Source organism: Canis aureus, chromosome 16, assembly GCF_053574225.1.
Source record: "Canis aureus isolate CA01 chromosome 16, VMU_Caureus_v.1.0, whole genome shotgun sequence".
Classification (NCBI taxonomy): domain Eukaryota; kingdom Metazoa; phylum Chordata; class Mammalia; order Carnivora; family Canidae; genus Canis; species Canis aureus.
Window position 1 is genome coordinate 52,930,517 of NC_135626.1, and position 14,142 is coordinate 52,944,658.

Sequence of the window (14,142 nt, forward strand, 5' to 3'; positions counted from 1 at the left end):
GTGTAGACACTTTAAAGAAGAAACTACTTTTAGAGATAAAGATGGGATAAGGGCATGTAAGGGAATAATAGTAAAGTTTGAAGAGACTTAACAATTGTGGGAAGCCATTAGCACCCCAAGGGATGCGGGGACAAAACAGTGTTACCAGAGGTAGCCAAGATCTAAAACCAGTGGAACCATGGAAAAAGGGATGCCCAGGCGGGGTCACTAGTCATGAGGGCATATAGCCTCTGCCAGATTTGATGTCTATGCAGGGAGGAATCAGGAGAAGGAACTCCTGATCTTATTTTCTCCCATCTTGTATCCTTTTTTGATGTCTGCCATTGGCTGAAGGCAACAGAATCTAACCAATGAAGCAAATTGGGTGATGCTTTCTGCAAAGGTCAAAATTCCAGGGCACAGAGTAGGACACAGAAGAGTACAGAAAAATCTTGGATCAGGACAGCACTAAGTAAAATACTAAAAGATAGTTCCTAGAAGATAGTAAAAGCTTAACAAATATCACCTAAAATTGTTATAACTCTCAAGTTGACTGTGTTGATGAAGAAGGAGATGATGATGGTTATGATCAGGACCATGTATTATAGAAAAGCCTAGAGAAGGAAAGTTTGAGGAATGCATATATTTATGTCTTTCTTTATTTTTTTTCAAATAAAAATATTAAGTGCTAGGCATGTGGCCAGCACTAATCTCCAAGGATTACAAAGGATTGATGGAGGACACAGATATGAAATTGTTGCAATACAAAATGATATGTTCTGGGATGCCTGGGTGTCTCAGTTTAGAAGTGTCCGACTCTTGATTTCAGATCAGGTCATGACTTTAGGGCAATGAGATCGAGCCCTGCATCAGGCTCCACGCTGGGTGTGAAGCCTGCCTAAGATTCTCTCTCACCCTCTCCCTCTGTCCCTCCCCTCCTCTTTAAAAAAACGAACAAATAAATGTTCAAATGTTTGGGGAGATACATATCCAGTGCTTAAGACAGTACATTGGCTTACTAAGAAAAATTGGAGAAGTTTCTACACAAAATAGTTTATCATATCAGCCTGAGATGAACATTTTCATGTACTGATATAATAACTAACAAATTGTATGACATGGAATTGCATATGCTTTTTAAAAATTTTTATTTAAATTCAGTTTGCCAACATATAGTATAACACCCAGTGCTCATCCCATCAAGTGCCCTCTTTGATGCCTGTCACCCTGCATATAGTTTTCAATAGAAATTCCAAACTAATGTATATTACTAAAACAATGGAAATAATAAAATGAAAAAAAACTAAACAAAGAGTAAAAAAAAACTTATTTTATTGAATAAAATCTTATATTTTCTATTCTTAAAAATTCAGAAGCACCATCTAAATTGTTGGGTTTTTTTTTAACTTTCTAAGGGTGTTGACTTTTTTCTTTGTGAATTATGACCATCGAAAGACACACAAAAAATTTATTTCAGCCCTGCTAAAGCTAAAATGATTTTAAAAATAATATTTAGTGTGTAGCTTTTATACATATCACTAGAAATATTTTCACTGACTTTAAAAATGTGCTTGAATTTATATTTAAGGATTTATGTAACCTAAATAATAGAGAGTAAAGATAAATAAAGCTCAGTTCATGCAATTTCTTCCTTTCAGTGATAGGGAAAGTGAGACACAAAGAATCTAAGTACCTGGTATTATGTAAATATATGGAGGCATAATTTGAAGCCGGTGTTTCACCATTTTCTGTATTTCTTAAGTCAGTGGTGAAATACAGAAAGAATAATTTTCCTTTGATACATCTCCAATTCTCTTATTTGTTATTTCTCAATGTTTTATTGCTGGAAAACACTAACATAGACCTTAGTTGCTGGATGAATTAATCTAATCTACATGGTCAGTTAACTCCATGCCTGGATCTTCTGGATGTTTTTACTTTATCTCTTCAAGGCTACACTTCCTCCGGTTTGTATGGAGAAAGCAGAGTGTGAGAGCCTTGAAGCCATTCACTCATGTTCCTGTCTCCTCAGTTTGGCAGCTTTGCTCAACCTGACTCTTCCATAGCAGGTGTTTCTTGGACATGAATGACCAACAAACTGTATGAATACTTTCCGTTTTATTTATGGGGAAAAAAGTTAATGTTACACTGAAGTTAAAACTTTCGCTAGGTATTGCTGGAAAATGGGACACCAAAGGAGTCTCAAGGTGTGTTTATTCCCTCTTGAGGGAGGTGTGGCGAATACAGAGAAAGAGTTTGGAATTTGAGGTTAAATGTTTTGTAAAATGTGAAATATAAAAGCATATCTCATGTATAAAATGATTCTTATATAGTATTTCCATGGATTTCTGTATAAAATTGAAATACAAGATAATAATAATGACAGCAGGAGGTTAGCATCTCATTTATAAGAACTTCTTACATAACTTAAACTGGAAAAAAAAAAAGTATAGTATCTTCCTCCCTCTCCATCATTATCCCCACTGGCCATTAAATGGACCAAAGTTGAAGAAGGTGGCCTTTGCCTAAGAATTTTTAAGGATTTAGCAGGGCATGACTTCATGGCTTTCAAAGACCCGAGCAGCTCACTGCTCATGTTGATCATGGTCAAAGCTCTCAGCAGGGGTCACCTGTTCTAGGGAGGAGCTGAGGGATTTGTGTGGTGTTGTGTTGCCTCTAAGAGGAACAGAGCACAAAGAGAGGAACTGGGAAGAGAGAAAGGAGGCCTGAACGGTGCGGCAGGTTGTTGAAGCTTCAGTTGTGCTAAGAGGCACCTTGGCTCAGCAGTCTGTCCCGCAAATGATGGACTTTCCATTCATCTGTTTCACTATCTCTGCTCTTTGCAAATGATTTCTCTTCTACTTGATGCCAGGTGGGAACAGACTCAAACTGCCTCCCAGCTCTACGTAAAAATATACTGGCATTCCCACTTTCTCTTTGGCTTTGGATAAGAATACATTTCTCGTCTTTTCCAATATAACTTCTTTCTCTGTTCTGGGTCCAAACCCCTCAAACACCTGGCCCGTATGTTCTCTTCCTCTCTGTAGGCTCCTTCCTCTGTCAGATAAGCTTGTCTTAAAACAGCATCAAAACATGTTGAACTTTCATCATGCTTCCCTCCCCTGATGTATCTTGAAAGAATAACACCAGATTGTTACAAATCCTTCACCTCCAATTCATTGTTCAACCCTCTTCATCTTGGGTCCATCCGCTACAATTGCATTAAAATCGCGATTTCAGGTCAACAATGACCTATGTATTTAATCCAATGAGCAGTTTTCCTTTCCTTTAGCACTGGAACCTTTGGCAATTTTGAGATTTTTCTTCCTTCCTTCTTCCTTTAACCCTCCTGGTTAAAGCTCCCAATCTTATAGATTGGTGATCATAGCACATATGACTCAAACAGCACCTATACGCCCTAGCTCCTGCCTCATGCTCTAAACAACTATATTCTCTCTATTGGCTTTGCCAATTAAAGGCCCCCAGAGTAACCCAAACTTGAAATGTCTACAAGTCAGTCCTTCTTACTTCCCCGAGGTCTTCAAGTCCAATTCTTTTATTACCATCTTAAGGAAGCTGCATTACCACCCAGCAGGTCTCCTGAGCTAGAAATCTGCCATGATGTCCTCCAATTCATCACTCTGTATACCATCAGGTCTGTGGTTTCTCCCTCCAAATGACTCTCAGGGCTGGTTCCTTCTCTGAATCAATATTTTATTTCAGACCTCCATTATTTCTTTCCCCGAATAATGCATTTGTCTTCCATCTCTACTATAGATCTGATTAAGGAGTCACCCCATTCTACTGCTATAAAATGTAAATACGATCCTATTATTTCTCATTGGCAACCCTTCTGTTGTCCCCTAGACATGACAATACCGAAACTAGTAGGCATGACATACACATCTGGTGTCCATCCTTTGATACATCCTCCTTCCATGACCTCATCTCTTCATCCTGCCTTATAAAGCATCCAATAGCCATATTGAGTTAACTAAAGTTCCTGAAATGCACCATAATCTGAGAGAGCTCTCAGCATTTTGTGCCTGCTTTAGCTCCTTCTGGAACCTCCTGCCATATTCTCTGACTTATTTCTACAACTTTGCTGAACTCCAATGTGGCAGCATTTTCTCCAGAGTGCCTTCCTGGAACTCTCTTGCTGAATTTGATGTCTTTCTTCTGTTTTCTCATACTATCTTTTGCATATTGATCATTTATAACACTGCATTTTAATGTCCAGATTAGTCATTTGCCTTTCCCCCTAAAATGCAAAATCCTCCAATTCCTAGCCTATGACTCCCACATCTGCATTTTAAATACCTAGTAGTGAATCTGACACCAAGGACATGTTTGCTATATAGGTATTGACTAAACCACTACTACAATCTGAGATAAGATGCACACATGTATTACAATTACAGACTATATTGAAGTTAACGTCAGCCACTGGATAATACAAGTCAATTCATTTGCTTATTTGTTATTATCCTGCCAAGGTCGATTTTATATATTTGCTTACATCCATGTTATTGTGCTTAGGATAAAATGGTGACCTCCCGTTTGAATTTCACATATTTTGCCTCTCACAGCAGGGAACTATACTAAGTCAGCATTTTTATGCCTCAAACTACCTTCAAGGCATAAGGTCTTACTTAAAATAATAAATGATCAGCCTTCAAGCGTCAATTAGAATCAGAATCATAATAATTTCTTTCTGGAAAGGACAGTCTTAAGAGACATGTATTTCAACTGTAGTTGAACTGACTCATGAATTTGATAATTGTTCTTCCTGCTGTGAGTGTTAGCTTTTATTCTTCTCTTAGTCCAACATTATCAAGTCCCCTGCAACTGTAGAATCTGTCGAAGTCACTCAAAATTGTTATACAAAAATGCACACTTATGTAGAGGCTGATTCAGTCATTCAAAACAGTCTGGAAAAAAAAAGAAAATTCAGCCAAATGAAAATTTCGAGGGTGGGAAGTCATGTTATTGTTTTTTTTCTCAAACCTATTGTCTTTAGCCTAGAGCAAAAGTAAATGTTAAGTAGTCCCTGCAGGGATATCTGACATGAAGTGTTCATTAAGCTGAAGACATAGCCAGCAAGTATAAACAGGTTAGTGTGGCTCTCCATGATGCAGAAATTTCTTCACAGATATTCAAGCAATGCCTTTGATATACTAGTTCCTGGGCCATGGGGATAGAAGTGCTAGGTCATGGGAAATCTCTCCTCTTTGAAAAGATTACCATGCAATGAGAGATATGTATTTGTTTTTTCAAGCTTTTATTTATTCATTCATGACAGACACACAGAGAGAGGCAGAGACATAGGCAGAGGGAGAAGCAGGCCCCCTGTGGGGAGCCCGATGCGGGACTCGATGCCAGGACCCTGAAATGATGACATGAGCCGAAGGCAGATGCTCAACCACTGAGCCAGACAGATGCCCCAAGATATATATTTGTTAATTTTATTCCAATGTATTTGATGCTATGATAAATCGTGGACAGTATCCTATGGAAGCACAGAAATGATAGCTCCAGGATCAGAAAATATTTCCTGACCTAACTGATCACTAAGTTCATTTCTAATGGAGAGGTTAAGAAAGGGGAGAGTTATTGATTTACTACATTATAGAAAATTTGAAGCAGAAGGCATATGTGGTATGCTATGAAATATGGAACAGAATGGGGCGCATATCTGGGCGATGTACTAGTGGCTTGGTGCTACTCAAAAAGAAGGTAAGTCAGAGAAGAACAGGGTAAGGTAGCAATGTGAGAAAAGGCTAGGACTCAGAGAATCTCAGATTTTTTTCCTGTTGGTAATAGGATGCCCTTGGAGGGTTTTCATGCAGGAGAAAGGCATGGCCAGAGTTTTGTTTGAGAAGACCACTCTGGAAGCAATGTAGACGGTGGACTGGATTGAGGAAATTGGAAACCAGATTGAAGACAGCTATGATACTCAACATTACCGATGTTGGGACCTATTCCAGAACTTTGGAAGTGGGATGAAAATAAAGGCACACATTTGAGGAATATTTGAGTGGCAAGGTGCAGAAATCGTTTCAAGTGAAATCGAAAATCTACCAGATTTACCTGACATTGAACATCTCAAAATTATTTGTTCCAGGCCAAAACCACTGCAGTCACCATCGATGCTCTTAGGGCTTCCCAGCCAGATCTGTTGGGTTCACTCCTGCCCAACCATGCCTGCTCACGCGTACGCGTGTGTGTGCACACGCACACTCTGGCTGCATGCTGTTTACAATGCTCTGCTTAAAGGGTGCAGAGCCGCACATAATTCTATCACAAATGAAGTCGTGAAATTCAATTTAGGGCCTAGGCATAGCTTCTCAATTTGGAAAGCTAAAAGCCAATGCTGGAGCAGGGACGGAGGAGGGAAAAGTCATAGGGGAGCTGACTTATCCTCTGTTCTTCATTTCACTTTGAAAGTAAATACAGTGGCCTTGGGCTCTAGGATACAAAGCAAATAATGGGCAATTATTCAGTTAATATGATCACTGTAGACAGTGAAACCAGATAATGCCTGCTGCGCTCCTCCATGCACCCGCCCCTCCCAGCGCACGTTGTTTTGTCTACACAGACATTTCCAAATATAGCCCAGGTATGTTGTTTCAGGAGCAGAGTTGCTAGTCCAGTTTGAGGTCTGTCTTTGGGCCCGATTTTGCAGAGTGCAGTGTCTCAGTAAATTACAAAATACGTGTCTTCTGTTACGTGGAGACGGTTGAGCACCAGAGGGAGGCAGGGCTTCCTTTCAGCGGTGGTGATCCATATGTTTGGTTTTTTTAAGGGCTTCCATGAAAAACTGAAACGGGGAAATAAATACGTTCAGCCTTTAATTTTTAAGGTATATTGGGAACTTAGAGAGCAGTTCATTTGGTAAAAAATTCTACTGTCTCCCTCTTTTTTTTTCCTTTTCCTTTTTTTTTTTTTTATACTCTACAGCTGAAGAATGCAGTTGATGTAAAACCGATTTTCCCTTGTTTTGAAGGAAATTTCCAATGTCCAGAAGTTCCTTCTTTCTTATTGCAAGTGAGTTTGTTTTCAAATTTAGGCAGAAAGAAGAAATTCCTCTCTTCTTTCTTTAATTTAAGCAGACTGTTCCTAAGTGCATTTTTTAAAAGGCTACAGAGGTAAAACTAGGCTACGGTGGTGATATTAGCTCCAGGAAAAATAGTCTGATTTACACTTGAATGCAGTTATTTCAACTTTTCAAGTAATGTAATCTTACAGAGACCTTGGTTCCAAAAATATGACAATGTATTAAGTAGAAAATCAAACTTCACAGGATCATTTTATTTCCATTAAATTCCACTCTGAATATTGAAGAAGGCAATATTTGGTTTTATTATTGTTAATTCCAAATATAATAAATATTCGTCTCAATCTGAGTTGATTTATTATCATTTAAAGCAGTAAAATATTTGAAGCTTTCACTATATAGAAGATATCATAGGATATGATCCAAACTACTATTTTTTTAAATTTCTCTGTTGCTAAAAGTAGCATGGTCTAAATTCTTAGAAAGCATACATTATAGACATAACTTTTTTCGAGGAAACAATAATAATTTTTCTTACAGTTATTAAAGAATATATCATAGAAATTATTGTTTTGTGGCAAAGGAAAATAATACCTGTGTAGTTACTAGATAATATTGTCATTATGTGCTATACATGTGTACCATTTTACATTTGTTACTACTACTGGGATTTTCTTTTTCTTACTTATAATTTCTCCATGATTAGTTACTTTTTAAAAATTTTTTATTTTATTTTATTTTATTTATTTATGATAGGCACACAGTGAGAGAGAGAGAAGCAGAGACACAGGCAGAGGGAGAAGCAGGCTCCATGCACCGGGAGCCCGACGTGGGATTTGATCCCGGGTCTCCAGGATCACGCCCTGGGCCAAAGGCAGGCGCCAAACCGCTGTGCCACCCAGGGATCCCGGTACTTTTTAAGCTTGATAAATCATCTTTCAAGTAATTACTGAAAAGTGCTATCAAAAAATAAATTTTAGGGATGGCTGAGTGACTCCAGTGGTTGAACATCTGCCTTCAGCTCAGGTCTTGATATCAGGGTCCTGGGATCGAGTTCTGCATCAGGTTCCCTGGATGGAGCCTACTTCTCCCTCTGCCTGTGTCTCTGCCTCTCTCTGTGTCTCTCATGAATAAAAAATAAAATATTTAAAAAATGAAAATAAGGGGATCCCTGGGTGGCTCAGCGGTATAGCGCCTGCCTTTGGCCCAGGGCATGATCCTGGAGACCTGGGCTCCCTGCATGGGGCCTGCTTCTCCCTCTGCCGGTGTCTCTGCCTCTCTCTCTCTCTCTCTCTGGTCTCTCATGAATAAATAAATAAAATCTTAAACAAAATGAAAATAAATAAACATTTAAAAAATATCTTTGAGCTAGTCTATACAGTCCAACACCCTGTTACTCTCAAAATTATCTGTTAATTTCTCATAAAAAGGTAGTGGCTTAATATCTCTAATATACCTAGAAAGCAATAACAAAGTGTCTTAACTGTTATCAACAGGAAGCAGATTCTCTATGACAGGAGCATGAATGGTAGTGCCCAAAGGCCTGGACTGACTGATTGCTTTTACGGTTTTACTTTCATTCCAGTTATCATACAGTATAATACTAATTTCTTTTGTACAATATAGTGATTTGATACTTCTGCACAACACCCTGTGTTCAACACATAATTGCACTCCTTAATCCCCATCACCTAATTTGTTTTAAAGATTGTATTTATTAGAGAGAGAGAGGAGTGCATGTGCACGTCAGTGCAGGAGCAGGGGGAGGGGCAGAGGGAGAGGGAGAAGCAGACTCCCTGCTGAGTAGAGAACCTGACGTGGGGCTCTATCCAGGACCCCAAGGTCAAGACCTGAGCTGAAAGGAGATGTTTAACAGACTGAGTCACCCAGATGCCCCTCCCTATCACCCATTTAATCCTTCTGCTATTTGTTCTATATTTGTTCTCTATAGTTAAGGATCTGTTTTATGATTTGTCCTCTCTCTCTTTTTATCCCTTTGCTCACTAGTATTCTTAAATTCCACATGAGGGAATTCATATTCTATTTGTGTTTCCCTGAAACATATCACCTGTGTTTCCCTTATTTCACTTAGCATCGTACCCTGTAGCCCCAGCCAGGTTGTTGCAAATGCCAAGATATCGTACTTTCTTATGGCTGAGTAACATCTCATTGGGTATATATATATATATATATATATATATATATATATACACACACACACATATACACACATATATATATATACCATATCTACCTTTTTCCCCTTCACATCTATAAATCTATGGTTAGGATTTAACTACTCCTACTTATTATCTCTTTGACTCTGTCCACCTATTTCACCTGTCCAGGTCTTTTTCTCTGTACCAAATTATCTTCACTCCTCTCATTTTTTTTAAAGATTTGATTTATTTATTCATGAGAGACACAGACAGAGGCAGAGAGATAGGCAGAGGGAGAAGCAGGCTCCCCACTGAGCAGAGAGCCTGATGTGGGACTTGACCCCAGGATCCTGGGATCACAACCTGAGCCAAAGGCAGAAGTCAATCTCTGAGCCACCCAGGTGTCCCAATTCCTCTCATTTTTTATCAAATGTAGAAAGGGGCTCATAATGGAATGAGATGATAGAGCTGTAAGAATTATTCAAATTCATGACACTAAATTATTTGATTTGTGTCTCCATATAGTGTCATAAATGGCTGTCATTATTATTTTTGTATATTGGGCTGATTTAAGTCACTGTTGGTAAGATTTTTCAGGTGGATGAAGTTGGGAGTGGGGAAAAAGGGAGCTGAGATAGTGGTGTTTATTGAACTAATTTAATGATTTATAATGTATTTATAAAGAAAAGGTCAATATCAGGCTCAATTTAATTAGATTGTCTTATCCAGGTTGGTGTGGAATTGGAGGTGAGCAATAAACACTGAATCAAAAACCAACCAAGAAGGCAGTGGGGCTTCCTCATTACATAAGCTGAATAAGTGAAGCAAATGATTAAAGTCCCCTTGGAAGTTAAAAAAAAAAAAATATTGAGGCAAAGGCCATTTTAGGGTTTAAATACCCCATCTGTAATCCCTCGTATCAAATCAGTATTCATTGTGTATCAAATTTTAAATATGTGCCTTAGTCCTCTCAACACTCTTATAAAGTTTTAGAATTTACCTTCAAAAACTATGTTTGCATTGCGATTCAGCATCATTTCAGCACCTGCAGGGAAGGGGCAATGAACACAGAAAATAAGCTCACTGTTCTTGCTAATGTAGACAAAAGGACTCTGTAGAAAGTGCTTCTTGGGGTGCCTAAGTGGCTTAGTTGGTTAAGCATCCTTCTTTGGCTGAGGTCATTATCCCAGGGTCTTGAGATCAAGCCCCACATCAGGCTCCCTGCTCAGCAGGGAATTTGCTTCTCACTCTCCTTCTGCCCTCCCCCTCATGCTCTCTCTGTCTCATTTTCTCTCTCTCAAATGAATAAATAAAATAGTTTTTTTTTTTTTTAAAGAAAGCGCTTCTTAAGAATGTTAGTGTGTTAGCAGTAACTGCAATTCAAATAAGTGTGTTACAGGAGGGACTATGAATATCAATGCTCCTTACTATGGAAAAACAAACAAAAAAGGACATCTCTGCCAACGCCATAGCCTTGAGGGTTACGAAACATGCCATTTGATTGTCTTCAATCTTCTGTATGAATTGCCTACAAGATTCTTCATCTTCCCTGGACATGATTAATGGGAGCATATATCAACTCCAGGGGCTTCCACCTTCTCTACTGAGCTTCCCTTAAGAGGATCATCTACCATGGGGAACAATAAAAGATAGCTGGAACTTAAACCAAAAAAAGCATAAGGGTGGGGAGAAAATCAATCTATTTCACCACTAAACCTCAAATAAATAGATGACCCTGCTAGCAGCGCCCTTGGAGCCCTAATGAGATACAAATTGATCGACAAATGTTCTCCCTATGGAGAACTGTGACCTATTCAGCTCCAAAGAGCCAAAGACCGAGTTAAACCTCTTAAAATATCACACCCTTGGTGCTTTAACCATTTTCCTTTGTTGCTCTTTAATTTGAGACATTTGTCAAGGAAAGAAAATATATGCCTTCTGGGAATTCCCTTGTGGAGTTACAAAGGATGCAAATCTGGCCTGAGATATGGTAAGCTTTCCAAGAACGTCAAAACTCACACTGTTGCTTTTCTCATTTATTGCCCAGTTTTTCAGCTGGAGCTGGAATATGCCCTTCAACTCCATCTAACAATGCTTTTCGTAATGGATGCGTACCTAATATGAGAAGAGCATGCGCCATAGGTTTTAGACACCCATAGGATCACTGCTGAAACCAAAAGCCCCATTTTTAATCCCCAGATTAAACAAGGACAACCAGGAGGTGGAGAAGAGAAACAAAAAAGCTCATGGGTATGTCATCAGGAAGAAGGAAGCTGATGAACCTTGTGGTTTGTTTTGCTTACTTATCCAGGAGAATGAGACCTGTCACTGGGATTTCGTATTCAGCTTTATGTTGCTTGGAGCAAACCAATTTCTATCCCAGAATCTCAGTTGCTTCCTCTGTCATGGGAAAAGATCAGAGTATACAACCCAAGGGTCTTTTTGGGGTCTGTGATTTTTATTATTTTCCTTAGGCAGATTTGGGCCCTAAACAGTAGCAAACAAATTGCCAAAGATGAAAACCTGAGAAAAACATCATTTTCTTAATGACTTAAAAGACGGCAAAAATACCAGGTAATATAAGATGTCAAGAGCTCGTTACGCTTTTTGTAATACATTTATATTACATTTCATCATTCCAATACTCTTGCCCTAAAGAAATCTTGTGTCTGTATCAAATGGATCCTCTGGTCCAACTTCCCTATTTCATGGAAGAGGAAGCTGCTGTCTAAATCTCAGAGTTCCCAAATTATAGGAGATAGTGAGAGATGGAGAATATTTGTGAAAAGGGGGGATATATTATTTCCAAGGCATGCATGTTAACACACATGCAGGTAACACATACACACATACTTAATTCAAATAGTTTTGAAAACGGTACTGAGTAAAAGTATAAAATGAAAATACATTTTGTCCTTTCCCTTCGGGGGACTTTGATATGAGAGCTATGATATATATAAGTAAATTCAATACATGGAATTATGTCATTAGAACAGATAGAATAGTGTAAAGAAGGAGGGAAAGCCGTTTCCCACAGGGAGAGTCAAGGAAGGCTTTGTGGAGGATGTCATTTGAGATGGGCCATAAAACATGGATACTGTTTATATTTTAAAGACATTCTGGGTGGAGGAAACAGAATCCATCCATTTATTCACTCATTCATTCATTTACTCATTCACCCAACATCTATTAAGCAATGACAATGGAGGAGGCATTGTGTTTGATCCCAGACTATGAAATTAAATAAAACGAGGTCTTTGCCCTCAGGGGGTAGCACTTATTTGAAAAACAGCTAGGTGACCAGTTGATCTACATCATAAAATATGTGTAAGGGAATGGAGGACATAAAATAGGGAAGGCAGATTGGAATCTAATTGTGGAAAGACCTGAATCTCAGCTTGATTTTTTTTTTTTTTTAGATTTTATTTATTCATGAGAGACACAGAGAGAGAGGCAGAGACACAGGCAGAGGGAGAAGGAGGCTCCCTGTGGGAGGCCCGATGTGGGATTCAGTCCCAGGACCCCAAGATCACGACCTGAGCTGAAAGCAGAAGCTCAACCACTGAGCCAGCCAGGTGCCGCTCAGCTTGATCTTTATTTGAAAGGTAATGAGAGGGTCACACAGGTTTCTAAGAAGATTGCAAGTACAATTTGATCAGCATAATGCTTTAGATAAAGGTCACCAAGCAGCCATAGGCAGCACAGGATAGATCTCAAAAAGTAAAACTAGATAGAACTCAAGATGGAAAAAGGAAAGAAAATTTTAGCAAACCAACACAAGGTTACTAATGATTTAGTACCTCTATTTGCAAAGCCTGACTCGGATAATCTCCTCGAGCTCCAGAACCAATATTTCTTCTGAAATGGCTCTCCTGAAGAGTCTTAACACTTTAAAAATACAAACATATGAAATCTCCGGAAGGAAGACCGGAAGGACTACATGGGGGGGGGGGGGGGCGGGGTGGCAGGGGCACAAGGCCCAGAAAGGTAGAGGGACTTGTCCAAGGTCATAAAGTGACTCAGAGAAGAGTCAGGAAAAGGCTCCATGAGTCATGGTTCCCAGCTTCTGCTCTGACCACCAGATGAAGCTCCTCCTTAGCAACGAGAGAGGACTCAGCCTTGATGCAGCCAAACTGGCTCTTTCTCTACTTCTTTGGCCTCCCCTAATGTCAGGACCATATCCTGTTACATTCTGTTCCACACCCCAGAATAAGTTCCAATGAACACATTTTGACTAGGTGGAAAGTGGTAGCAATGAGGTAGTTCACCTTGGAATATGACACCACCACTGCCCAGTGCAGGTAGTAGGGCCAGAGTTGGAAATGAAATGAGCAGATTCTAGGTCTGCAATGGGAACCATTCAGTTTACAAGGGTAAAGGTACTCAATGAATCTGGACAATATGGGAAAAGAAGACCATGGGTCAAGGGAGATTTGGGAGCATCTGCTCTTCGCTAATAAAACAGTCGTGCTCTGGGATAATATCTCACAATAAGGAAATGAGTATATTAGGATCAAAATGCCCTGAGGAGTTTGTTGATATCATCAAAGATGCCCATTTTTTGTTAAAATAATACTTGCCGTCATCCTCCAATCCCTGAGATTCTAATTTACCCTTTTGCGGGCAAAGAGGATGGTTTTTACTGGGATTGTTTTAAAACCTCAGTCAACTCCAATACTCATCCTGGATGGAAACCACTCTTGCAAAATATCAGATTTGTGGTATGGGAGTAAATGTTAATTTTTCCTTTTTTTTTTTTTTTGATTTGTACTTGCCATTATTCTTCCTTCTGGGCCTAGAATCTTCTTTTGCCGTTAATCATGTATGGCTCATTGAAATTATTGTTAAATTGCATTTTAATATAGCTTTTAATGCGCAATATTAAAAACATACGTTGGTCATTTATGGTGTAGAAATACAAGTATTCTTGTACAGATCTGTAGGCAT

At 39.1% G+C, this 14,142-nt stretch overlaps 2 long non-coding RNA genes across 2 annotated transcripts in view; one reads left to right on the top strand and one right to left on the bottom strand.

Moving 5' to 3' along the window:
- LOC144286924 (uncharacterized) overlaps nt 1-14,142 on the bottom strand; it is a 1,061,786-nt gene that overhangs the window by 708,579 nt on the left and 339,065 nt on the right. The window lies entirely within an intron of this gene.
- LOC144285388 (uncharacterized) overlaps nt 1-14,142 on the top strand; it is a 49,229-nt gene that overhangs the window by 14,671 nt on the left and 20,416 nt on the right. The window contains exon 3 of the long non-coding RNA XR_013353658.1: nt 6,940-7,026. This is a non-coding gene — a long non-coding RNA (uncharacterized LOC144285388). The remainder of the gene's footprint in view (nt 1-6,939; nt 7,027-14,142) is intronic.